Source organism: Sciurus carolinensis, chromosome 9 (assembly GCF_902686445.1).
Source record: "Sciurus carolinensis chromosome 9, mSciCar1.2, whole genome shotgun sequence".
NCBI lineage: Eukaryota > Metazoa > Chordata > Mammalia > Rodentia > Sciuridae > Sciurus > Sciurus carolinensis.
In genome coordinates, this window is record NC_062221.1 from 115,579,531 (window position 1) to 115,605,709 (window position 26,179).

General features: G+C 37.1%; 2 pseudogenes; one reads left to right on the top strand and one right to left on the bottom strand.

The window, feature by feature from the left end:
* The window catches only part of LOC124993730 (low molecular weight phosphotyrosine protein phosphatase-like), a 29,869-nt pseudogene extending 19,027 nt beyond the window's left edge, over positions 1-10,842 (bottom strand).
* A 183-nt stretch (positions 10,843-11,025) lies between these two features.
* LOC124993731 (glutamate dehydrogenase 1, mitochondrial-like) lies at positions 11,026-20,021 on the top strand (annotated as a pseudogene).
* The last annotated feature ends 6,158 nt before the right edge of the window (positions 20,022-26,179 follow it).

Below are 26,179 nucleotides of genomic sequence, written 5' to 3' on the forward strand. Positions count from 1 at the left end.
GATTAAATTTGGCACATCCACACTATCAAGGGTAACTTCCTCTAAGTAAAGTCAATTGGTTATAGCTATTAACCACATCTGCAAGGTATACTCAAAGTAACACAGAGCTTATGGTGAACTGAATAACTGGACACTATGGCTGGCAAAATTGCCACATTAAGCTAACAATTACATACGTTGAAATTGTAAAATGCATGAAGTATTAAAGCTGTTTTTCAGGTTATGACACAGAAGAACATAAATGTATCTCTGGAACAGATTCGTTTTTTACATAAAATAATTTCTCAGGACAGAAATCTCAAGTGAAAATGGGTTTACAGGGCATACTTCTGCCAAAGCAAAGAATAAAAAGAATTTTTTTAAGGACAAAAGAAGGGAAGGATGAGAAAAAGAAGTAAGGAGAAGTTGTCACAGGACTTATAATTTAGATGATTCAATAACAAAAGGTACTCTTGGACATAGTGGCTTAGTCCAGATACAAAGTACAGCAAAGTAATGAATGTATTTCTCACATGGAGAAAGAAATTCTCCAGGAAATATCACACATTACCCTATGTACATGTATGATTATACAAATGGTATGAATCTACATTGTGTACAACCATAGAAACAAAATGATGTACCCCATTTGTGTACAATGAATCAAAATGCGGTCTGTAAAAAATAAATAAATACATGATTTTTTTTAAAAAAAGAGCTTAATGATTCATAGAATCAGAGAGTAGACTGATGATTACCATGAGCTGGGGTCAGAAGGAAATAATGGGGTGATGTTGGTTCAAACTGAAATTTCAGTTAGGATGAATTAGTTCAAAAGATTTACAGTACTGTCTCTTGCCAATAACAACATGTTATACACTTGAAAACTGCTAAGGGTGTAAATTTAAAGTGTTTTCACTGCAAATGATAAGTCTATAAGAGAATACATATTTAATTAGCTTATTTTAGTCTATCCATGTTTATATATTTTGAAACATCATGTTGTATGCCATATATGTATATGTATATCTATCTATCTATATATATATACACAATTTTATTTGTCAAATGAATAAATATTTTGACAGCAGCCAAGGAAAAATAGAACATTAAAAAAACCTTCTAGGCCAGCTTCTCCAGGTTCTCGGAACGGAACTGGCCCGCTAGTGAGAGCCTGTCTGAACAGAGCACGCTCCGAGTCCCGGAGCCCCTGCAGTGCAGTGTACTCCTGCAAAGAACCAGCGGAGAGCCTCGATCTGCAGTCAGCCTCAGGGATAAGGGCAGGGCAGCAGGAGACCTCTTCAGGCGGCACTGCCCACTCCGGCTGCGGGCTCTCTTCACGGGGCGATCCAAGATGGCGGCCTAGAGGGAGACTGCACCCCCGGTCGCTCCACAACCCAGGAGTTAAGAAGGGGAGGCATTGAGAGACTCGGACTGAAGTGGAGCCACGGGTGAGTCTGCCCACTGGGTAAAGCTCAGCCCGGGTGGCAGGCCCAGATAGAGGTGGCTTAGCAGAGCCGGGCAGGGCAGCTTGAGTCTTCCCAAGGTAGTCTTCCACACTCCGGCAGTGGGCTCTTCCCACACGGCCAGCTGCACGGTGCAGGCCCACAGTGAGAGCATTTCCGCACAGAGCCAGTTCCAAAACGTGGAACCAGTAGGGGGCTAGGGGCAGTATTCTTCGAATGAGCTGCTTTATCAGATTCCTCCAAGACATCAGGCTACTGAAGGCTGGGAGGTGATACACTGGAAATCTACTGGGACACTATAAGCCAATAGTGGAAAACTGCAATATCTCAGGGTCCCACTGACAATTGACCATTATGAGAAAACAAGGGAAGAAAATGTCCCAAACAAACCTAGATACTACATCAATAAAACCCAATGACAGCACAGCAGAAGAAATGTCAGAAAGGGAGTTCAGAATGTATGTAATTAAAACGATCAGGGAAGCTAATGAGGAGATGAAAGAGCAAATGCAGGCATTGAAGGAGGAGATGAAAGAGCAAATGCAGGCATTAAATGATCGCACCAATCAACAGTTAAAAGACCAAATACGGGAAGCAAGAGATCATTTCAATAAAGAGTTAGAGATACTGAAAAAAAACCAAACTGAAATCCTTGAAATGAAGGAAACAATAAACCAAGTTAAAAACTCCATAGAAAGCATAACCAATAGGATAGAACACCTGGAAGACAGAACCTCAGACATTGAAGACAAAATATTTAACCTTGAAAACAAAGTGGAACAAACAGAGAAGATGGTAAGAAATCATGAACAGAATCTCCAAGAACTATGGGATATCATGAAAAGGCCAAATTTGAGAATTATTGGGATTGAGGAAGGCTTAGAGAAACAAACCAAAGGAATGAACAATCTATTCAATGAAATAATAACAGAAAATTTCCCAAATCTGAAGAACGAAATGGAAAACCAAGTACAAGAGGCTTATAGAACTCCAAACATACAAAATTACAACAGACCCACACCAAGGCACATTATTATGAAAATACCTAACATACAAAATAAAGACAGAATTTTAAAGGCCGCGAGAGAAAAGAATCAAATTACATTCAGAGGGAAACCAATAAGAATATCAGCAGATTTTTCAATCCAGACCCTAAAAGCTAGAAGGGCCTGGAACAACATATACCAAGCCCTGAAAGAAAATGGATGCCAACCAAGAATCTTATACCCAGCAAAACTTACCTTCAAATTTGACGATGAAATAAGATCCTTCCATGATAAACAAAAGCTAAAGGAATTTACAAAAAGAAAGCCAGCATTACAGAACATTCTCAGCAAAATATTCCATGAGGAAGAGATGAAAAACAACGATGCAAATCAGCAACAGGAGGCGCTAGCCTAAAGGAATAGCCAAATAAAGGAGAAACCAAATCATGTCAAAAACAAATATGAGTCAATTGACTGGGAATACAAATCATATCACAATAATAACCCAGAATGTTAATGGCCTGAATTCATCAATCAAAAGACACAGACTGGCAGATTGGATTAAAAAGAAAAATCCAACAATATGCTGCCTGCAAGAGACACATCTCATAGAAAGAGACACCCATAGACTAAAGGTGAAAGGATGGGGAAAAACATACCATGCACACGGACACAGCAAAAAAGCTGGAGTATCCATCCTCATCTCAGATAATGTGGACTTCAAACCAAAACTAGTCAGAAGGGATAAAGAAGGACATTACATGCTGCTTAAGGGTAGCATAAATCAGCAAGACATAACAATCATAAATATCTATGCCCCGAACATTGGCTCATCCACGTACGTCAAACAAATCCTTCTCAATTCCAGAAATCAAATAGACCACAACACAATAATACTAGGCGATTTTAACACACCTCTCTCACCACTGGATAGATCGTCCAAACAAAAATTGAATAAAGAAACTATAGATCTCAACAACACAATCAGCAATTTAGACTTAACGGACATATATAGAATATACCATCCAACAAAGAATGAATACACTTTCTTCTCAGCAGCACATGGATCCTTCTCTAAAATAGACCATATTTTATGCCACAAAGCTACTGTTAGTAAATACAAGAAGATAGAGATACTACCTTGTACTCTATCAGATCATAATGGATTGAAATTAGAAATAAATGACAGAATAAAAAACAGAAACTTCTCCAATACCTGGAGACTAAGTAATACACTATTATATGATGAATGGATAACAGAAGACATCAGGAGGGAAATAAAAAAATTCTTAGAAGTAAACGAGAACAAAGACACATCATATCAAAATCTCTGGGACACTATGAAAGCAGTACTTAGAGGAAGATTTATTTCATGGGGTGCATTCAAAAAAAGAAGTAGAAATCAACAAATAAACGAGTTAACACTACAGCTCAAAGCACTAGAAAAAGAAGAGCAGACCAATACCAAAAGTAGTAGAAGACAGGAAATAGTTAAAATCAGAGCCGAAATCAACGAAATCAAAACAAAAGAAACAATCGGAAAAATTAATAAAATAAATAGTTGGTTCTTTGAAAAAATAAATAAAATTGATAAACCCTTAGCCACACTAACAAAGAGAAAGAGGGAGAAAACTCAAATTACTAAAATTCGGAATGAACAAGGAAACATCACAACAGACACGAGTGAAATACAAAACATAATTAGAAGCTATTTCGAAAATCTATACTCCAACAAAACAGAAAACCTTGAAGACATCAACAAATTTCTAGAGACATATGAACTACCTAAACTGAACGAGGAGGACATACACAACTTAAATAAACCAATTTCAAGCAATGAAATAGAAGAGGTCATCAAAAGCCTACCAACAAAGAAAAGTCCAGGACCAGATGGGTTCTCAGCCGAGTTCTATAAAACCTTTAAAGAAGAGCTCATTCCAATACTCCTCAAACTATTCCATGAAATAGAAGAGGAGGGAACCCTACCAAACTCGTTCTATGAAGCCAATATTACCCTGATACCTAAACCAGACAGAGACACATCAAGGAAAGAAAATTTCAGACCAATATCCTTAATGAACATCGACGCAAAAATTCTCAACAAAATTTTAGCAAATCGCATACAAATATATATTAAAAAGATAGTGCACCACGATCAAGTGGGTTTTATCCCAGGGATGCAAGGTTGGTTCAACATTCGGAAATCAATAAATGTCATTCACCATATCAACAGACTTAAAGTTAAGAATCACATGATTATTTCAATAGATGCAGAAAAAGCATTTGATAAAATACAGCATCCCTTCATGCTCAAAACACTAGAAAAAATTGGGGTAATGGGAACATTCCTAAACATTATAAAGGCCATCTACGCTAAGCCCATGGCTAATATCATTCTAAATGGTGAAAAACTGAAAGCGTTCCCCCTAAAAACTGGAACAAGGCAGGGATGCCCTCTTTCACCGCTTCTATTCAACATCGTCCTTGAGACTCTAGCCAGAGCAATCAGACAAACCAAAGAAATTAAAGGGATACGAATAGGAAAAGAAGAACTCAAACTATCCCTGTTCGCTGATGACATGATTATATATTTAGAGGAACCTGGAAATTCCACCAGAAAACTTTTAGAACTCATAAGTGAATTCAGTAAAGTAGCAGGTTACAAGATGAATGCTCATAAATCCAATGCATTTTTATACATAAGTGATGAATCTTCAGAAAGAGAAATTAGGAAAACTACCCCATTCACAATAGCATCGAAAAAAATAAAATACTTGGGAATCAATCTCACAAAAGAGGTGAAAGACCTCTACAATGAGAACTACAGAACACTAAAGAAAGAAATTCAAGAAAACCTTAGAAGATGGAAAGATCTCCCATGTTCCTGGATAGGCAGAATTAATATCGTCAAAATGGCTATACTACCTAAAGTTCTATACAGATTCAATGCAATTCCAATTAAAATCCCAATGATGTACCTCGCAGAAATAGAGCAAGCAATTATGAAATTCATCTGGAAGAATAAAAAACCTAGAATAGCTAAAGCAATCCTCAGTAGCAAGAGTGAAGCAGGGGGTATTGCAATACCAGATCTTCAACTCTACTACAAAGCAATAGTAACAAAAACGGCATGGTATTGGTACCAAAATAGACAGGTAGATCAATGGTACAGAATAGAGGACATGGACACAAACCCAAATAAATACAATTTTCTCATACTAGACAAAGGTTCCAACAATATGCAATGGAGAAAAGATAGCCTCTTCAACAAATGGTGCTGGGAAAACTGGAAAACTATATGCAATAGAATGAAACTAAACCCCTATCTCTCACCCTACACAAAACTCAACTCAAAATGGATCAAGGACCTCGGAATCAGATCAGAGACCCTGCATCTTATAGAAGAAAAAGTAGGTCCAAATCTTCAACTTGTTGGCTCAGGATCAGATTTCCTTAACAGGACTCCCATAGCACAAGAAATAAAAGCAAGAATAAACAACTGGGATAGATTCAAACTAAAAAGCTTTCTCTCAGCAAAGGAAACTATCAGAAATGTGAAGAGAGAGCCTACAGAGTGGGAGAATATCTTTGCCAACCATACCTCAGATAGAGCGCTAATTTCCAGAATCTATAAAGAACTCAAAAAACTCTACACGAAGAATACAAATAATCCAATCAACAAATGGGATAAGGAAATGAACAGACACTTCACAGAAGAAGATGTACAAGTAATCACCAGATATATGAAAAAATGTTCAACATCCCTAGTAATAAGGGAAATGCAAATCAAAACCACCCTAAGATTTCATCTCACCCCAATTAGAATGGCGATTATCAAGAATACAAGCAACAATAGGTGTTGGCGAGGATGTGGTGAAAAAGGAACACTCATACATTGCTGGTGGGGTTGCAAATTAGTGCAACCATTCTGGAAAGCAGTGTGGAGATTCCTCAGAAAGCTTGGAATGGAAACACCATTTGACCCAGCTATCCCACTCCTTGGCCTATACCCAAAGGACTTAAAATCAGCATACTACAGAGATACAGCCACATCAATGTTCATTGCTGCTCAATTCACCATAGCCAGATTGTGGAACCAACCTAGATGCCCTTCAGTTGATGAATGGATAAAGAAACTGTGGCATATTTATACAATGGAATATTACTCCGCAATGAAGAATGATAAAATTATGGCATTTGTAGGCAAATGGTCGAAATTGGAGAATATCATGCTAAGTGAGATAAGCCAATCTCAAAAAACTAAAGGACAAATGATCTCGCTGATAAGCGGATGAGGACATATAATGGGGGGTGGGAGGGGCTAGCATTAGGTTTAGGGTTAGGTTTAGAGTTAGGCTAAGGAGAGCAGTAAGAATGAAGGAAAGAAGGACTGTGTAGAGGGAAAAGAGGGGTGGGAGGGGTGGGAGGGGTGGGAGGGGTGGGGGGGAGGGGAAAAATATAATAAACATCATTACCCTATGTAAACGTAAAAAAAATAAATAAATAAATAAAAAAAAAAAAAAAAAAAAACCTTCTAAATAATACCCTAAATTTCCAAAAAGAAAAAAATTGGTACATTGCATAAATGTGTATAATAAATGAAATTTAAAATAGTCAAAAGGGAGAAGGCAAACTAATACATAGAAACCATAACAACAGGCACTATGCCAGACATTTCCTTCATGGTAATCCAGAAAGTAAGAATTATTTCTGTCTTACAGAAGAGGAATCCAAGGCTCAGTTGCACTAACTTAATTACTACTACAAAAGTCAAACATGTTCAAACATGCTCATACAAGTCTGTGCATTGTCTATTGCTTCCAATAGCCTCTTTTATGCATGCTCACAATATTTATGGAAGTGGACATCCAGTGTATAAATTAGGAAAACCACTCCATTCACAATAGGCTCAAAAAAAAAAAAATACTTGGGAATCAATCTAATAAAAGAGGTGAAAGACCTTTACAATGAAAACTACAGAACACTAAAGAAAGAAATTGAAGAGAACCTTAGAAGATGGAAAGATTGCCCATGTTCTTGGATAGGCAGAAATAACATTGTCGAAATGATCATTCTACCAAAAGTTCTATACAAATTAAATAAAATTCCAATTAAAATTCCAATGATGTACCTCATAGAAATAGAGAAGGTAATCATGAACTTCTCTGGAAGAATAAGAGACCTCGAATAGCCTAAACAATCCTGAGCATGAAAAGTGAAGCAGGAGGTATCACAATACCAGGCCTTAAACTATACTACAGAATAATAGTAACAAAAATGGCATGATATTGGCACCAAAATAGATAGGCAGACCAAAGGTACAGAACAGAAGACACAGAGACGAACCCACATAAATACAGTCACCTCATACTAGACAAAGGAACCAAAAACATACAGAAGAAAAACTTCTTGACACCCAGCAGAGCACCACTACCAAATTGACTTTGACGTGGCCTGGTTGTTTTCGAGTTGTTGCTTTCATTGTTCTCATTGTTAGACACACACACACACACACACACACACACACACACACACATACCCCCAAAGAAGGATTTATACACTGAAAAATGAATTCTATTTCCAAGCTGAACACTAGTCTCACTCTTCATGGATAAAAGCCATCAATATTTCTTAATATCTTTTCACAAACTTTCCATGGACATTTTTCTTCAGCACCTCTTTAATGAGCAGTTTAGCTAGCAGTTTATGTTTACATATCAATATTTAAATTGTTTCTATCAATAGGCTTTAGGTTTTCTTTCATTTTTTTGATATGCAATTAAAGCAGAAGGCAACTTTTCATGCATTTGAGTTCTGGTTTTGTTGTGCTTTTTCTCTAGGCCAACTGTTCATCTCAGTGCCACACAGACCTTGGTTCTGCTGCCTATCACTTGATGCAGATCAGTGACTTCTTTACAAAAGAAAAAAATCTCTGAGGAGAGTCTTGCATGTGTTCTACACAGAGCATTAAGAACAATCTAGATAAGCAAGTGACTTGTGGTTTAGATGTTGCTCTTACAGAACAGACCTTCATAGTCAACATCCAACCCCAATTTGGACACAAGGTTATAACAAGTAACAGCACAAACACTAAAACGTGGTTGCCAAAGTAAAAAAAAAAAAAAAAAAAAAAAAAACAGAGTAAAACAAAAAGCCCACTTTTTAAATTCTACTTCCTGAAATTCACTGAGCTCTGTTTGGAAGCCCATACCAGCCTGAAGATTCTATATTATTTTCTTGATTCCTTTGCCTTTGCACATTTTCACTTGGGAGGCAGAGATCTACTTTGTATTTTATTGAATGGATACTCAACAATACTCAGTAATATCTATCTTTTTATTTATATTTTTGGAACATCTAATAACTAATAACCTGCTTTCTAGTAGCACTAGAGCAAAATTAATCATTATCATAGCACTATTATGCAATCTTTGCAAGTACCTTTCATTTGGCCTTACTTAGACAAGGACTATGTCAGTTCAAAAACTACTATTTAATTCAGCTTCTTCAATAAAAAGTTAATTCAATAACAGAACAAACTGGTAAAATGCTCAATATGTTTTTGCTAATAACAGAAGAAAAAAGAAGAATTAAAAGTGGGTCATTTTTTGAGCCGACACAACCCAAATGGACCCTGGATGACCATGACTTTTCACTCTTCAATAATTGTTTTGTTGTAAGACAGGTTAACAACTTAGAATCCATTGTTCTGCAGAACAATGTTCCACAAATGTTGATAGTTATAAGGACAAAGAGTGGGGAAAGGGTATTTAATGTGTAAATGTGAATTATGAAACTCCAAAACAACATACGGATGAATCACTTCTTTTTTTCCTGTGGGCCACTAATTAGCATTTCCTGGCCTTCCAGAAATCACCATAAAAACCAGTATTCCACCTTAATTATGAATAACTATGAAATAATGCTTCTTTTAAAAATCCTTTAGGGCTGGGGATATAGTTCAGTTGGTAGAGTGCCTGCCTTGCAAGCACAAGGTCCTGGGTTCAATCCCTACCACCGCAAAAAAAAAAAAAATCCTCTAAATAATGTACAGTCTGAGTTATCCCCAGAATTATGAGAAACACTTTTCTAACTCTTCCAACCTTAAGGTAGATAACAAGTAAAAAATTTTTTTTTAAAACAATCACTGAGCAACCTGCTGATTTTCAAAATCTGTTTTCTGCCTTAATTTCCCAACCTTCTCTTCTCTGTACACCAAAGTCATAAATTTCTCTTTTTAAATTTAAGCAAGAGGTTCACTATTCTGTTAGGCACTGAGTCATCAAGTGTCACCAATCCCCTGTTCTGTATTCTCAGTCCCTGAAAATTTACCACTTCATTACATTGATCCCATAGAACTCTGAGTAGGCAAAAGAAAAAAATTATTTTGCATCTGTTTTTCTAGATCCAGAGAATCTGGGGATCAAGACAAATACTTAACTATTAGCATTAGTAGTAACTGTGTGAGAATTCAGAGGCACAGCACCTACTGGGTACCAGGAACTCTGCAAGCATTCAGTGAATGTGTTAAATGACAAATGGGGAAAGTGTCATTAACACCTCCATGTTAGTGATGTTTTTGTCTGTTATTTAAATCAGGGACAAAATCAAAGCTGTAGACAATTTTTAAGTTGATTTTTGCCATAGAAGAGTTTTCATTTTTAAGCTAAATTTTAGTGCTTTTAGGTAAGGCAGGTTCTCCTCTTTCCACAGTCCTGACATCACCCACTTTTCTCGTAGTGATACCGCCGTTTGTCGGTGACGAGTTCTGCTCCTTCTAATGTTGAAGATTGAACACTAGAGAAGCACGCCAAGGCAAGCAGATTAAGCAAGTTTTATTTAAAGGTAATAATATAGATTTCTCCCGACAGGAAGAAGGGGGCCATGGCTGATGTTCTAAAGTCCCAAGAAGTGAACGCACCCTACATCTTTTATAGGTTAAAGTCTCTTTTGTTCTCCAGTTCTCTCCCCCCTTATCTCTCCTTCCTGCCTACTGCCTAGGCCTGGTTTTGCATTAAGTGAGAAGCCTTGGGCAGGGGGAGGGCCAAGGTGATTCAGGCAGATAAGGGCCCAGGGGGCATTAATTAGCAGCTCCTTGCTTGCAGTCCTTGATAAAGGCAGGTAAATTTGGTAATCAATGGGCTTTGGAGATCCTTGACATTCCATTCTTCCAGGGGCAGTCTCCCAACTTCCAGAGGCAGATGGCTTCATAGCTTCATTTCCTCGATTTGACCTGATCCCCTATTTCTACACTAACTACCTGTCCTTAATTCTGGCTTCAATATCTGGCAACTTTATGCCCCACTGTTACCTGGATGACTCTTGTAACCAATGAGTATGCTACTCCCAGTCTAGATATTATGGGAGAAATGATGTTCATTATGCTTACAGGTATAAAGTGAGTTGTACATGCGGGGTAGAATAATATGTATTTTCCTAGAAATAAATGAAGATCTGTATACTTACATAAGGGAATTACTGAGAAAATAGATAAGAAATAATAGAATATTATCATTTTTTTTAAAACAAGTTGTATGATTCAATGCCTACATGGTAATCTTTAGCATATAATCATGCCATATTACTAATTCTCTATGCCCCAGGCAGAGACTGATGTGGAAGACACAGAGAGGGTTCCAGGCATGGCTGCCATGATGGTTAGAGGTTAGAAGGAGAGGCCTGATAGTGGAGAGCCTCCCCAGGGAAAACCAGAGTATGTCTTCATGTGGCTCTTCCTAAGAACAGGATAGGACCAGCAAAGGCAGTACCAGCACTCTCATTTCAGACATTCAGTCAGAGCTCTGGACACAGAAGGGAAGGGAAAAATTTTTAAAGGAAAAAAAAAAATTATTGTTTAAAAGAAGAATTATAAATAGATAACTTCCATTAAAGAAAGAACAAAGAAATCCAGTAAAGTGCTTGCTTCACATGTGTAAGGCCCTGGTTTCGATCCCCGGTGCTAAAAAAAAAGGAAAGAAGTAAAAAGAAAAGAGAAAAATGCAAGTTTTAAGTAGCATTCGGAAAACACTCTCCTACTCCAATTAAATAAGCAATCAAGTTTTTCCAACGAGGATATCCATTGTTCACAGAACAGTTCCAAAAGTCATCAGGCTACTCTAGAGGTCGTATTCAACTAAGCAAATGGTGACACACCCCATGTTCAGGTTTGTGAAAAACAGAGTCAAAGGATATTACTTAATGTAAGGAAATCCCACAAAACCACGCCGCACACGGGAAATCACATAAGGGAATTTATTAAGCAAACAGAATGTCTCCCTGTAGGGTAAGAGAGAAAATGAGAGGGAAAGAGAAAGGAAAGAGAAAGGGCACATGCTAGAGAGAGTAGAAAGCCAGGAGGAGAAAAAGCAAGTGTGTAGGAAAGAGAAGCAAGAGAGGAAAGATGGCGGTTGAATTCCGCTGGGCTAACGGGATCAATATTGGAGAAGGATACTTGCAAGCTGAATGATGAACCAATAGCTAGCTAGGATGTTCACAGATTGACAAGTGGTTGGGAGGCGAGGAAAATGGCTGCAACAGAAAGGGTGGGGGAGCAGCTTTATACATTACATATAACAAATATTATTGAACATTTTCTCTGTGCTAGGTACACAGTGGATGCTAAGGAGAAATAATTGCCAAGGACAAGTTAGAATCCCTGCTAAGTCTGTTACACTATGCCTCAGCCTTGTCTTTTTATTTTTTAAAGAATTTAACCTTTATTTTATTTGTTTTCATGTGGGGCTGAGGATCGAACCCAGGGCCTCACTGTGCTAGGCAAGTGCTCTACTACTGAGTTACAATCCCAGCCCAGCCTTTTCTTTCTTATAGCATACAATGTACATGTAAGATAACCAACCCATCAGTAATAGGTCTCTTTACAAATGGTGACTTCTGTGACTTTTTCCCTACTCTCCAAGGGTACATATCAGAATCTTTGAGAAATCTTGCATTTGAGGTATTTTGAGAAGTTTACTTTGAAATTCTGATATGGGCTTCCCCCTAAGAATATGCTATCCTCAATTGAGAACCATAAGTTTAGTGGGGCTTAGGGCCTAAGAAGGTAGAAGCAGCAAAGAGTGACATATCATCTTGAATACTAGATTTAATTCTAAAGTCATAGTCCTGCACAAGACAAAAACATGAAAATTCTCTGCAAAATACCGTATAAATGGTTTCATTCTGTATCATGTGTGTATTATTCTGTGATATGTATATAGTAACATGTTATATGTTTGATACTATAAGGCATCTATTTTTTTAGATCATGTTTAGAAATTATAGAACCCATTTTACAACTTGAAAACTATCAAAATCATGAAAATATCAACCTGTTTCTTACAAATATTTTCATCTAATAGGGAAATTTTTTTCTCTATACATCCTCTAAATCAATGCTTAGAACAGTTTTCTGTAAAATGTTTATTCTGAGACTTTCAGAAGACCATCATCTTCTATCTGCCTTACAACTTAAACACTACACTGTTTTTCCTTGCTAAAGTAGAAAGAAGAAAATTCTCAATTCATAGCTCTCTTTTGTTAGGCATCCATAGACTATTGTAAACATGAGTGCATCCACAGCCAAACACTTTTGTTCCACTTTTTGCATTTTTCTTCTTAATGACAGGCAGATGTAATTGAATTTGTGTAAGTCAAATGCCCATCTTATGCTTTTCCACTGTAATTACAAGACAAATTAGTGGTATCTACAGCAAAAGCATGTAGAATGTGGTATAGATGTACAGAGGACAAAATCACTGGCTCTTTGGGGGAGAAATTGGGAAAAGTGTAACCAAAAAGATTTTACTTAAACCATGAAAGAAACTGCTAGTTAAAGATGGCAGTGAAGGTAGGTTGGGCATTCTAGCAAAAACATAAATGAATAAAATTGTCATAAAGCATACCAGCATGTTTGGGAAATTAAGATCAATCTGAATCATCAAATAAAAGTATGTCAGTTAATATGCGCGCGCGCGCACACACACGTTCACATTCAATGACAGGTTATCTGGCAGAGTGGGGGGATTAAGGTAAGATGACCAATTCCCCATACCTAATCTGGGACAATTCTGAAGACTCACATAAACTGCAGAGCTTCCTTGCTGCAACTACAAGGTAGTTTCAATCTCTCCTCTGCCTAATTGTTTCTTTCAATCAGTCCCTTCGAGTCAAATTCCTGAATGTATTCTGCAACAAAATTCCTGTATCTCCATCTCAAAGTCTGTTTCCAAGAATACTAACCTAAAGCAGTTGAATTCAGATACTGAAATGAGATTTTAGAGGTGAGTCACCTGTTGATGGCTAGTGCTCAGTACCCTCTCACTGGTGGTAGATGCAACAACATGATCCCCAGCATTCTATAACAGGGCAGTGGTTAACACTTTCACCTAAGCTGGATGGAATGGGAAGGGAAAACACTGTCTAGGGGCAATATCTCAGCATTTAGGAGATTTGGAGGAAACAGTAATTATAGGGACTATGGAAGAAACGTCTGTAGCTAAGGGCTATTAATTCATTAGAGAAAGACAACAAGAAGTTGGAAATAATTAATCACCAGTTCAAGGTAATTGTGAAAGCCAGAGGGATTCCTTGGCAGTATATAAAGAATCTTTGTTCTACTATAGCTGAAGGGCAAAGAAAGCTAAGGATCTTTCCTGGAACTGAATTATAAATGTAGCAGAACTCCAGAGAAGGTAAAATTCTAAAGTAGGCAGTTCTACAATGCCAAGACTAGTATCAGGATTAGTAAACCTGAAATGGGAGTGTTCTGGTCTTTGCACTCAAAATTCTTAAATACCCAAATTTTCTTGAACCTTCTGGGCCCTCAAGAAACGGTTCATTTCTCCTTTTTAGAGACTAACATTGTCTGCCTGCCTTACTTTTAGATGATACAGAAACTTCTGCCTTTCAAGACAACACTTGTCCCTCTCAATATCTACCCAGAAATTTCAAGTCAATATCAATTTTCCAGAAACACAAAATCATTTGGGACTTCATGTCAGAGTAGGGCCCAGGGTAATAAGCAAATCCACAATGCAACAGGATGTGGAACAATCCAGTCATCATTATCTCTATCCTTCATGTTATATTGGAAAAAATACACTTGGTAGTTAGCAGACCCCAGGTTGACCCCAGTGAGTTCCTTGGCTTTGGAGGTCAGAGCTATTATTGAAATACCCAGTGGATGCCTCTGTCCAGATTTTATAGTAAATAGTTAGGTTGCTGCATGATGTAAGAAGGTCATGGCAACCAGAAGTCAAAGTTCCCCAGGATGAAAGTGAGGACCTAAGCCACTGAAACTAGCAAAGGTACTAATCAAGGGTAATAAGGATATAGAATGGGTAGAAGCAAGACAATATCTGTTGTAGCCTCCAGAGCAGCAACAGTATTAGGGTTGTTTTCCATTATATATTTAAATGATAGTATTTTGAATATAATATGTTAAAGAAAATATATTATCAAAATAATTTTAACATTTTTCAGTGTGTCTACTTGGAATGTTAAAAGACCATATGGCTCATATTTGTGGACTGCCTTATATTTCTATTGGACAGGTTTTCTCTCCAATATTTGCATGCAAAAAATGTTTCACTTCTCGTTGGTTAAAACTTCTAATCAATAAGGGGCATTAGATATCTGAATATGTATAATGTAGCTAATAGACTAAAAGCTACTCAGATGTCCATGAACTGCAGGGAAATAAAGTATATAGTGCAAGATGATGAGAAACTGAAAAAGGAAATCATCCCTCCAGCTCATTCCTTTCTCCCTCTTTAGAGGCATGGTATAAACACTAGCCATGAAATAGGACATAGAGGCTGCACAGATTTGCCTATTTTATTTTATAATTTTAAAAATCACAGGAATCTTTCCTAAATGTATTAACTGAACTCAAAACCTATATCCATATCACCCCATCTAACAAATACCTCTGCAGCAAGTTGGACCTTTGCATCTCTTCAGAGCTACATGCACGGAGGAAATGCCTCTTAAAAATGAAAACTGTAAGTAAGATAAAGTCATTGCATCTTAGAAACTAAGTTCGAAATAATGGCCTAACCACAATATTCAGTCATCCACTGTAAAATTATCTGCTGTAATCTCCACTCTGAATGTGGATAGCTAAATAGAAATATATAAACAAACAATATCAAAGTGCCTTTTTGGCCAACTGCCACTCTGCCACTTCTGAACTGAAGCCAATTATAATGACATCACTCTAGCCTCATGTCCTTTACTGACCTTCCTACTTATGTTGCCAAAATGTATTAAATTTCTTCTCCACAATTTGTCTTTTTCCCTTTGTCTTTCTTTCTTTAAATAATGACTTGACATCACTTGACCTCAACCTACGATTTTGGCTGATAATATCACTGAGCAATTCACTTACATAAATGGCCTTGCATAATCATCTGTGGTGTCATAGAAAACTGTGCAAGAAAAGATTGAATTTATATAATATGGAACTAAAGAAAATTATTTAAAATATACAAATACACCACACCTCCATCTGGCAGGTAAGATGGGATGTTCTATCAAGTTGTAAAATTCCAATTTCCATAGTTCTATAAATATCAAAATTCACGTTAGTAAGCTCATCTGCATACCTTGTTTATTTTTACTATTCTTGAAATAAAGTCACTTTGTCCACTAAATTGAAAATGAAATTGGCGTCCCATTAGCTAAAGTTTTTAAACATGATTAAACTCTTGGAAATGTTGAATAGCCACAAATACAAAAAGAGAAAAAGAAAATAACTGTTTAGTGGGGAGAAAATTAGTATTTTTGAAATGGTAAAGGACAAAGTTATTTTTCTGAAAAACTATGGCCAGGTTAATATTACCTGATAGAATATATATGTAATAAAATGTAAACTAGTCTATATTATAATGCTGAGACATCTATGAATTCACACATACTAATTAAGTAAAATATTATCACAATTGTTCAAGCAGGAAGATTTTTTTCTTGTTTAAAAAAGAAACATTAGGGCTGGGGGCATAATTAAGCAGCTGAGTGCTTGCCTAGCATGCACCAGGCCTTGGGTTTGATTCCTAGCAGTGAAAACAAAAGAAAAAAGAAATTTTCTACGGAGTTATTTAAGAGGCTATTACTGACACTGCCCTTTTCTTTGTTGTACCCTCAGTGTTTAGCACTATGCCTGGTACATATTTTGTATTGATTCATGCACTCTGAATGGTCTAATATTCCAATTTACAGAGCACTAACATAGCATGGTGATTGTATTACACTATATTATTTTTTATATATATTTGACTATAGAATCAAATGCCCTCTATTGAAGTCCTGCATCTGTCCTTTCCTGGTATATAATTTCTTCTCCATTTTTTCAACTGAAAAATGGTTATAGTAATAGCCCTACCCTTACAGAAATGTGATAAGGAACAATGAATTGATGCACATGAAACTTTAGAACAGTATCCATAACATAGATTCCAACCAACACAGTCACTATTAAATAGCAATCCGTCTTTGTACTTCAAAGTTGACAAGTCCTTTTCACTTACAATGTTCAGAATCTCATAAAATCTCCTGACCCAAGGAGGACACATACATATTATTAGATTAATTTAAGGCTGAAGAAACCAAGGCCCAGGGTCATACTACCAGAAAGGAACAAAGCCACAACTTGAATTCAAGTTTTTTTCTGAATTCCAAACTTTCCTCTATATAGAGCTGAAATGAATTCTTTGGATTCTTCACCTCATAGTTTATAAAATGTGTGCAATAATCATGGTAGGATTATTGTGATTCACTATTTTTAGTGACCAGATTGTGGCAGAGAAAATAGACGTAATGATTGGTTTCTTATTTTTTCAGTGTCTGTTTGAGTGGTCATGGATGGCTCTTTCAAGTACCATTTTTAAGCACCATTCTTGCTGAGTACCATGACACAGGTACTCCCTGCCCTCAGAGCACCTAAAAGCACTGGTGAAAATGTACATGTGCATACATTACATGAAGAGGTACTGCGGGGGGATGTGAGACAAAAGAGGAATTTGAGAAAGCACTGTAATAGTTAATAGATTGCCAGAACTTGGTAGATCCCTGAGGTTCCTTCCTAGGAAAAGAACTTGTCATCTTGAACTAATACATGTAAGATCATTTGACCTTGTTTTCGTCTTTTATAAAACTGAAATATGAGTCCCTTAGATAATTTCCAGCTTTATATTATTATTATATACTCTCATACACCATTGGAAGAAGGTAAATCAGTAAAATCTTTTGACGAATAACTTGTAAAACTGGAAAACCATACGAACACTGACCCAGCAGTTTCAGTGAACCACTTAGTCCACCTTTATTAGGACTGGTAAAGCCACCCATCATGTCTTATCTGAACTACTATAAAAGTCTTTTTACCTGTCCCCCTGCTCTCTCCAGTTCCCTTCAACTGGTTCTTCATACAGTGACAAGAGCAAGCGTCTTAAAACACAAATCAGATCGTACCAATTCCCTCTTTAAAATCCCCTAATAACTTCCCATCACACTAGGAGAAAATCAAGATTCCTACCATGACTTCCAAAGTCATGGGGAATTTGCCCAAGCTTTCTTATTTATTTATTTTTTTCTTTTTTGGTCCCAAGAATTGAACCCAGGAGCGCTTACCCACTGAGTCACATCCCCAGCCCCCATTTTTAAAATTTTTTTTCTGAGACAGTGTCTCATTAAGATGCTTAGGGCCTTGGTAAGTTGCTGAGGCTGGCTTTGAACTTGCAATCCTTCTGCCTCAGTCTCCTGAGTCATTGGAATTACAGGGTTTTACACCACTCTTTCATCTGCCTCAAAAATTCTCTACATCCCATTAAATTTCAACTTAAATGCTGCCTTTTCCATGTGAAACTGACAACCCAATCTAAAGGGACTACCTAACCAATCTCCAGCATATCGTTCTTGTTTTAATTCTTTACAGCACTATCACAATGTAATCCATTCCTTATTTACTTGTTCAAATTTCATACATTCATTTTTTGACATAGATGTGCTTTCTGGCACGTATTTGGTATTTATTTCTTTGTTTTTCCACTCCCTCCACCCACTCCAGAGAGTTTAAATTTAAAAGAACAGGAAGCTCTCCTCTCACCTCTACTCTTCACCCTGTACTGCGAAGTGCCACCTGGGCCAGGCTGCTGGATTGGGCCCGTGGGCAACACTCCACCTCCCCGCAACTGAGGCTCACGGGGCCTGCACCGCACCACTACAGCAACGGGGCAGCTGACCGCAAATACGAGGATTTTTGGACCATGGCGCTACATCCTGGAGGACAAGGTGGTAGAGGACCAGGTGGTGGAGGACCTGAAGACCCAGGAGAGCAAGAAGCAGACGCGGAACTCGGTGCAAGGCATCCTGCAAATCATAAGCCCTGCAACCATGTGCTGAGCCTCTATTTCCCCATTCAGCACAACGACAGTTCCCAGGAGGTCATTGAGGGTTAGTAAGCCCAGCATAGCCAGCACCACATGCCCTGCAAGGGAAGTATCCTTTGCAGCACTGAGGTGAGTGTAGATGAAGTAAAAGCATTGGCTTCTCTGATAATTTATAAGTGTGCAGTGGTTGATGTGCCATTTGGGGATGCTAAAGCAAGTGTTAATATCAATCCCAAGAACTATATAGGTAATAAATAGGAGGAGATCACAGGAAGGTTCACACGGAGCTTGCACAAAAAGGTTCTACTGGTCCTGGCATTGATGAGCACAGCAGGAGATGTCCTGGATCGCTGACACCTATGCCAACACCATAGGGCACTACGGTATTAATGTACATGCCTGTGTTACTGGTAAACCCATCAGTCAAGGAGGCATCCACAGATGCATCTCTGCTACTGGCCATGGTGTTTTCCATGGGATTGAAAACTTCATCAATGAAGCCTCTTTCAGGAGCATTTTAGGAATGCCATCGGATTTGGAGGTAAAACATTTGTCATTCAGGAATTTGGTAACATCCACATGGATCAATTCTGGACTTCTCCAAGGCAAAGGTATATGAAGAAAGGATTAATATGCGGGCTGACTGTGACATACTGATCCCAGCTGCCATGTGAGAAGCAATGACTAAATCCAATGATGCACCCAGAGTCAAAGCCAAGATCATTGTGAAGGTACCAAAGGACCAACCACTCCAGAAGCTGACAGGACGTTCCTGGAGAGGAACATCATGGTTATTCCAGATCTCTACTTAAATGCTGGTGGAGTGAGTATCTCACTTTGAGTGGCTAAAGAATCTGAATCATGTCAACTATAGCCAATTAACCTTCAAATATGAAAGGGATTCTAACTACCACTTGCTCATGTCTGTTCAAGATACTTTAAAAAGAAAATTTGGAAAGCATGGTGGAACAATTCCTGTAGTACCCACTGCAGAAGTTCCAGGACAGGATATCCAGTGCATCTGAGAAAGACATTGTACATTCTGGCTTAGCCTACACCATGGAGGATTTAGCCAGGCAAATTATGCGTAGGGTCATGAAGTATGACCTGGGCTTGGAGCTGAGAACAGCGCCTACATCAATGCCACTGAAAAAGTCTTCAAAGTGTACAAGGAAGCTGACCTTCACATAGTGGTTCCTGTTTAACTTCCTCACTACCCTCTTCACCTGTAACTTCTGCTAACCTATCACAAGTTTACACATAATCACAGAAATCTTCCTCTCATGACTCATTAAATAATGGCCATGGTTCTCAACACGTCAATCCAATTCTGCCCCTAAAGAAGAAGGAAATTAAGTGTAGGGGATCATGTACAATCTGATGAGTGTGAAAGTAGAAATCACCTATTCCAGAAAGCCATTAAGGCATTTCACTCTTAAATAAAAAATCTCTTCCACCTTGCTCAGGGCTCTTTCAAGCATAGTCAGTGCAGTAGCCAGGGAAAGCAGTGAAGAACAGTCACTCACTTTTGCTCTGGACAAGTCTGGTATGTGCTGTAACTTTGACACATGTGAAAATTAGATGTATGCTATTTTCAGAAGGTGGTATGATCCTCAAATGAGTTAGTGGTATTTTACATCTGCATAATAACTCAATTTTACAAATTGCAAACAAAAGCTATCTCATATGCATTGTATTCTCATAGAATAAAACAAGTATATGCTGCTGTCATAAAATTGCCTTGACTCACTTAATAAGCCTAACCTTGACTCGAGCAGTGAATGCCTATAAACATAGTAAATGAAGAAAGCTAGTATTTTTTATAACAGAAGACAGTATCATCGATAGCTTATCAGTCATGTATTTCCCAGTAAAATTAAAAATACAGAGGTCTGTCTTCATACCTGGAAACATTGGAAGCTATTTTTGTTAATACTATCAGAATTTGCTAACTACCATTATGGCACATAATCCAAAGATTGCAGTAACCTCTTTATCATGTTAATTAACTGTTCTTCCTTTTGAAGACTAATTGAACCATAATTCAAGTAGAGTACCCCAAGAAAAACCACTGACTCCCTGTTTGGAGTTCAGCTGGCTCTGAGAACTGCTGCTGGCCCTGACTCAGCCTGTCCGTGTGTCTTCTCCTTCTGCACCTACCTTTATTAATAGTAGGTTGAAAACAACCTGAGTTCTAGTGTTTAGAGAGCTTTTTGGCCAAGGCCTTTTGAGGAGTATCGTCCCAATGAAGTACTAGATATTTATGTAAGAACGAGTGCTTTTAAATAAATAAATAATGCCATTTTACAAATTTCTAACTACTTTGTAACTGAATGATGTAACTGGTGATAAAAGCAGTTATTAAAAGTCTACCTTTTCAAATAAAAAAAAAAGAAACAAGAAAAAAAGAACAGGGAACTAGTCACTGTATCCCCAGCTTTACTAACAATGCCTGACACATAATAAGCACTTGATCACTGAGTGTTTAATTCTAGCAATGTAATCCATGAGCATTTTCCATGCATTATGGTTCTAAGAATACATATAAAGTAAATTTTATTTATTTTATCCATTCATTGAGCTTCTACCAGTTCTGCCATTTGAAGTACTGAGAATAAAATGGGTGGAGATCAACAATATGAGATAAAAAGTTTTCATCCATCTCCAAAGGGGAAAAATATATAGAAAAAATATCATAAGAAAGAAAAATTTAAAAGTTCTGTAGGGTCAACTCTAGATATCTAACATTCACCTATGTAACAGTAGAAGAGAAAACACAATGGAAGAAAAATATCAAAGAAACATAGAAAAACACTTAGAAGACTGAAGAAAGACAACTGTCTCCAAACTAAAGTCCTCAGCAGGCAGAATTAAAGAAAAAAGAAGGCAAAGAAGCACATACCATCATTTATAAATCTAACTTCTTACACATTCTTCCTGAAAATTATGTCAGGATGCACCCAGTAAAATAAGTAAGAAAACATCAAAAGACAAGGAAAAGGGGTCCAAAAAATTGTGGAACAACATAGAAGTTCACTTAAAAGGAGACCCACCTGGTACTATGGTCATGAAAAAGTTTGAAACTAGTGGATTGAGATCAAAAAAGGATGTTAGAGAACTCCAAGAAATATGTCTTTTGGACAAAGAATGAAATAAAAACCATAATAGATTACATGTTTGTTAACCCAAAGAATCATAATTATGTGATAAAGAAGACAAAGCAGAAATCCACTGGACACTTCAGAAAAAACTGTACAAGTAGTGAAAGGTTCAAATATGAAATAAACTAAAATTAAGCATTGATTTGAGCAAATGTTGAAATATAATACATTTAATTTTGATACTTGGAACATTCTACTTTTTAGTGACAGGATTATTTTTATCAGCTGTAAAGTCAATTACACAACTTGATTCTGTCGTAAATAACATTTACATCTTCAAAGTATTATAAAACTCTTTGCTTTTAGTGTTTAGAATCAGTGTACAAACATAGTGCCTAAAATAATTATATTGGCACAATATGATGTGAACTTTACACTTCAACAGTAAAGATGTAGTTGACAGCTGTTTAGAAATTGAAGGCTGATGGGAAGAGTGCTGGAAAGAATTAATTTCCTCTTCCTATGTGGAAAAAAAAATCAGAAATCGACATTTAGAATCTAAAGTTATAAAGGCTACCAACAGAAAAACCAAACGACATACAATTGGTAAACTAAGGAATCTGAGCCAGTCAGAATCAAACAGGAATGATCTCCTTTTTCTCTAAAAAGAATGATCTCACTACTTTTCATGGTGCTCTGCGAGATTGCCCTTCCCTTCCATAACTAATATTGGAACAGATCCCTGGTTCTCACACCACTCTCACCTACGTAAACAAGGCTCATTATGGCAAGATCACAATAAATTACCGAGTGGATCTTAAAGCAGAAGAAGGAACCATCTTTATTTACCAGCTGTTGGTCTGGATTCACCAGCTGGTGGGTCCAACGGGCAGGCTGCAAGTCTGTACCCTTCAACCCCCTCCAAGGGTTAGAGTATTCTTTTTACACCACGAGCATGTCAGCACATTAATCATAAGTGGCTGTTGCTACCATTCAAAACCACAAACATCATGAGATCTAAAATCATAAGCAGAAAGGGAAGTGGGTCAAAACGACCCTAGTTGAGTACAAGTTAAAGAATGGTTACTAACATCTAGACAATCGTTCTCTGACAGGGTACATTGCCCAAGAAAACTGGGAACCAAAAAGAGAACAATTTTACATTGTATAAGAACTGCCATTTTGCATTACCAAACATGCTATGCTAGGCAACTGTTCATGGGTACAGAGGCAGGGGGTTCCCATGGGAGAAGCTTTTCCTACATGACATGGAGTCTCTGGGTAAAATCAAGTCTGTTTTGTCATAGCCCATAAAGCCTGGCCCCTAATATCATCTATGCAAACAAGGCTCATTTTTGTAATAATCGACTTTCAAATTGAAAAGATGTACTTTAGGCTAAATTAGAACCTGAAATTCAGATTCAATTCAAAACTTCTCCCTTCACTTCAAGGTCTTTCCTTGACCCTGAGCCTTGGATTGAAGGAGAAGCTCCCATTCAACATCACATTTCATATACAATAAAGCAAAACTTGGGTGAGGGGAAAAAGTATAAGTGAGATAAAATTTCTCATCTTTCATGCCCTGAAATTTGCTATTTTTTAAAGTTAATTTAGCAAGAAATAGAGGCACAAACACACCATCAAACACAATGATAGTAACCACTAGGAGATCCAAAAAATGTACTTTAATAAAATATTTCTGCCTCTGGATTATATGGAGAGTGAAGGTGAGATCAACGTCAGCTAGAGGAAAATAAAATTCTGAATTGTTTTTCAAAAATTATATGTCTGTTCCAATTTTAATAGCTGCCTAAAAACAGTAAAAGTTGTCTTGCTTTTCTGTCTTTGATCACATCTCTCTGGCAAAATACCAGCCCTACATCTCATATATCTACTTAATCTAAGCATGGGCATGAGCACTACTAGAGAAAGTCAAGAGCTCAGCAGACCACTACCCTCAGAAGTTCCTGAGCTGGACCCTTAACATTGTCCAGTAGCTTGCTACACTACTAGTCAACTCTCAACTTCCATTCTGTGCAGGAATATTTCAAAACATTTCTGCTCTCCTTAAACTTCTGAATGTAAGGTTACACCCTTCACAGAGCATATAGAAACCACTACATGAATTTTCTACACTTACCTTCACCAAATCCATGTGCTTGCTGGTAGATTCATGTACCCACATTCATTTTCTCTTCCATTCTCCCAAACAATGAATGAACTATTTTTCTTCCAGATGTCCACTCTTCCACTTCTGCCTCCCAATCATATTCCTTCTGCCCTTCCCAAGAAATTTGTTAGCAAACTTTCTTTTTCCCAAATCATTCAACCTGCCTCCTTTATTTAATTCTTCACATCTATGCTTAAATGTGTCTGTCATCCTAAAACAGGAATGATAAAGACTAAACACTGTATTGACTCCACATTCTAACCACTTCTATTTCTATTTCTAAATCCATGTTCTATTTCTAATCCTACAGCCATATTTCTATTCTTCCTATGGAGGAGAAATTTCAGATATTATTCAGAAAAAGTCAAATATTTTGAAAAAGTTGGTGTTTACCCCCTTGAATTCCCAAACCTTTCTCAGTTAATGATCAATGAACTTCACCTGATTAAATTCAGTGATTATTCTCCATTTCTTATTTTATTTGACTTCTAAGCAATTGTTGATGAACTGACACCCTTAACTCCTCTCTCTTCCTTCTAATATTTTACTTTATTGCTAGTTTCATCCTTTGGTTACCAGTGCAAATGTAATAAATGCACAGGGTAAACAAGGTCAGAAGGTATCGATATTATTAAGTGGATAGGAAAAGTCACCTCTCCATAGTCCCACTTTCTAGGGTAACTTTAGTCACTGGACAATGTTAAAGGTACAACTAAAGGGAAAGCAGTAATCTGAGTTCATGTTTTTCTCTAGCTGTTCTTACGTACATGCTTAGAGAAAGCAGATATTTTGATAGATGTGGGGTTGTTGTTTTGCTGGAGAAGTATGATTGAAGATAGAAAAGCAAGGCAATTTTCCCTATTTCTAGAGAGTTATTTAAATTGGTATAGATATGTAATTTAAAAAAAAAGTAACACAGTATTTTATTTTTCTCTGGGCTTGATTTCACTTTCACTCTCCATGTAGCCCAGAGGTAAAAAATTTTAATTCAAAACAATAAATTACTCTATGGAATGTAAGCTGGAGAGGAAGTCAAATAAAGATGAGAGAGGGATAATAACCAGGGAATGACACAAAAGAGACTGGGCCTAATTCCCACCTATGGATGACTATGAGGCTATGAATATTCTGCCACCCTGGTTCAGAATCTTAACTGGATAACACTGGACCCAAAGATGCTGGAACTCTCTGACTTAAGATGATTCATACTAAAGAAGGCAGAGGCTCACAATAAGCTACTGCCAGATGCAAAAGCTGACCAGAATAATAAGAAGCCCACATCTTGGCAATTATAATACCCGAAGGCCTTTTCATCCATTTTTGCCAATCCTGGTGTTATCATGTGATTTTCATTTAGATGAAGAATAAAAATACTTGGTCATCACAGTAGTTTCATTGGATGCTTTAAAGTGAATGCCATTTTCAATTCATGTTTCAAAGACAAGTGAAATTATTTCTGAATGCATAAGCAAGGTGGTATTTAGTAGTCTAAATCCCTCTCCTATATTTAAAATTGGTCTCTGTCTCTAGTATTAGTTATACAACTGTCTATCCTTTGCATTTTAAGTGAATTGCAGCCACAAAAGCTTACTCAGCTGGGTTGTTTCTTAATCCTATCAACTCCAGTCAGAATCATCCTTTTCCACCCACATACACTTAGCTTTCAAGTCTAAAATCCAAAGAAACATTTAAATTATTAAAGTCAATCTTGTGAAACAGGATTTGTCTCACTGTAAGGCCAATAATTTAAAGAAATTCCACTGTATATTTGAACTTATGTTGGCTAGCCAAGACTCATTCATATCAAATCAGTAAAGTAATATTTCTTTTATTTTGATGCTTTTTTCTAATGACCAAGTTTGGGCATTATTTTTATGTTTTATTATTTTTATTGCCCCTATCATATGGAGATTTTAACAGTAAAATAATTAATTTAACAAATATATATTTAGTATCTGCTAAAACTTAAGACGCAATACATGTTACCCTGGCTTAAAAAGGGAAAGGCACAATTTTTTGCTTTATAGATTCTTAATACCCTAATATGGTTAAATGAAGCGCACAAGCAGAAACTCTAACAGCCCTTGAACTA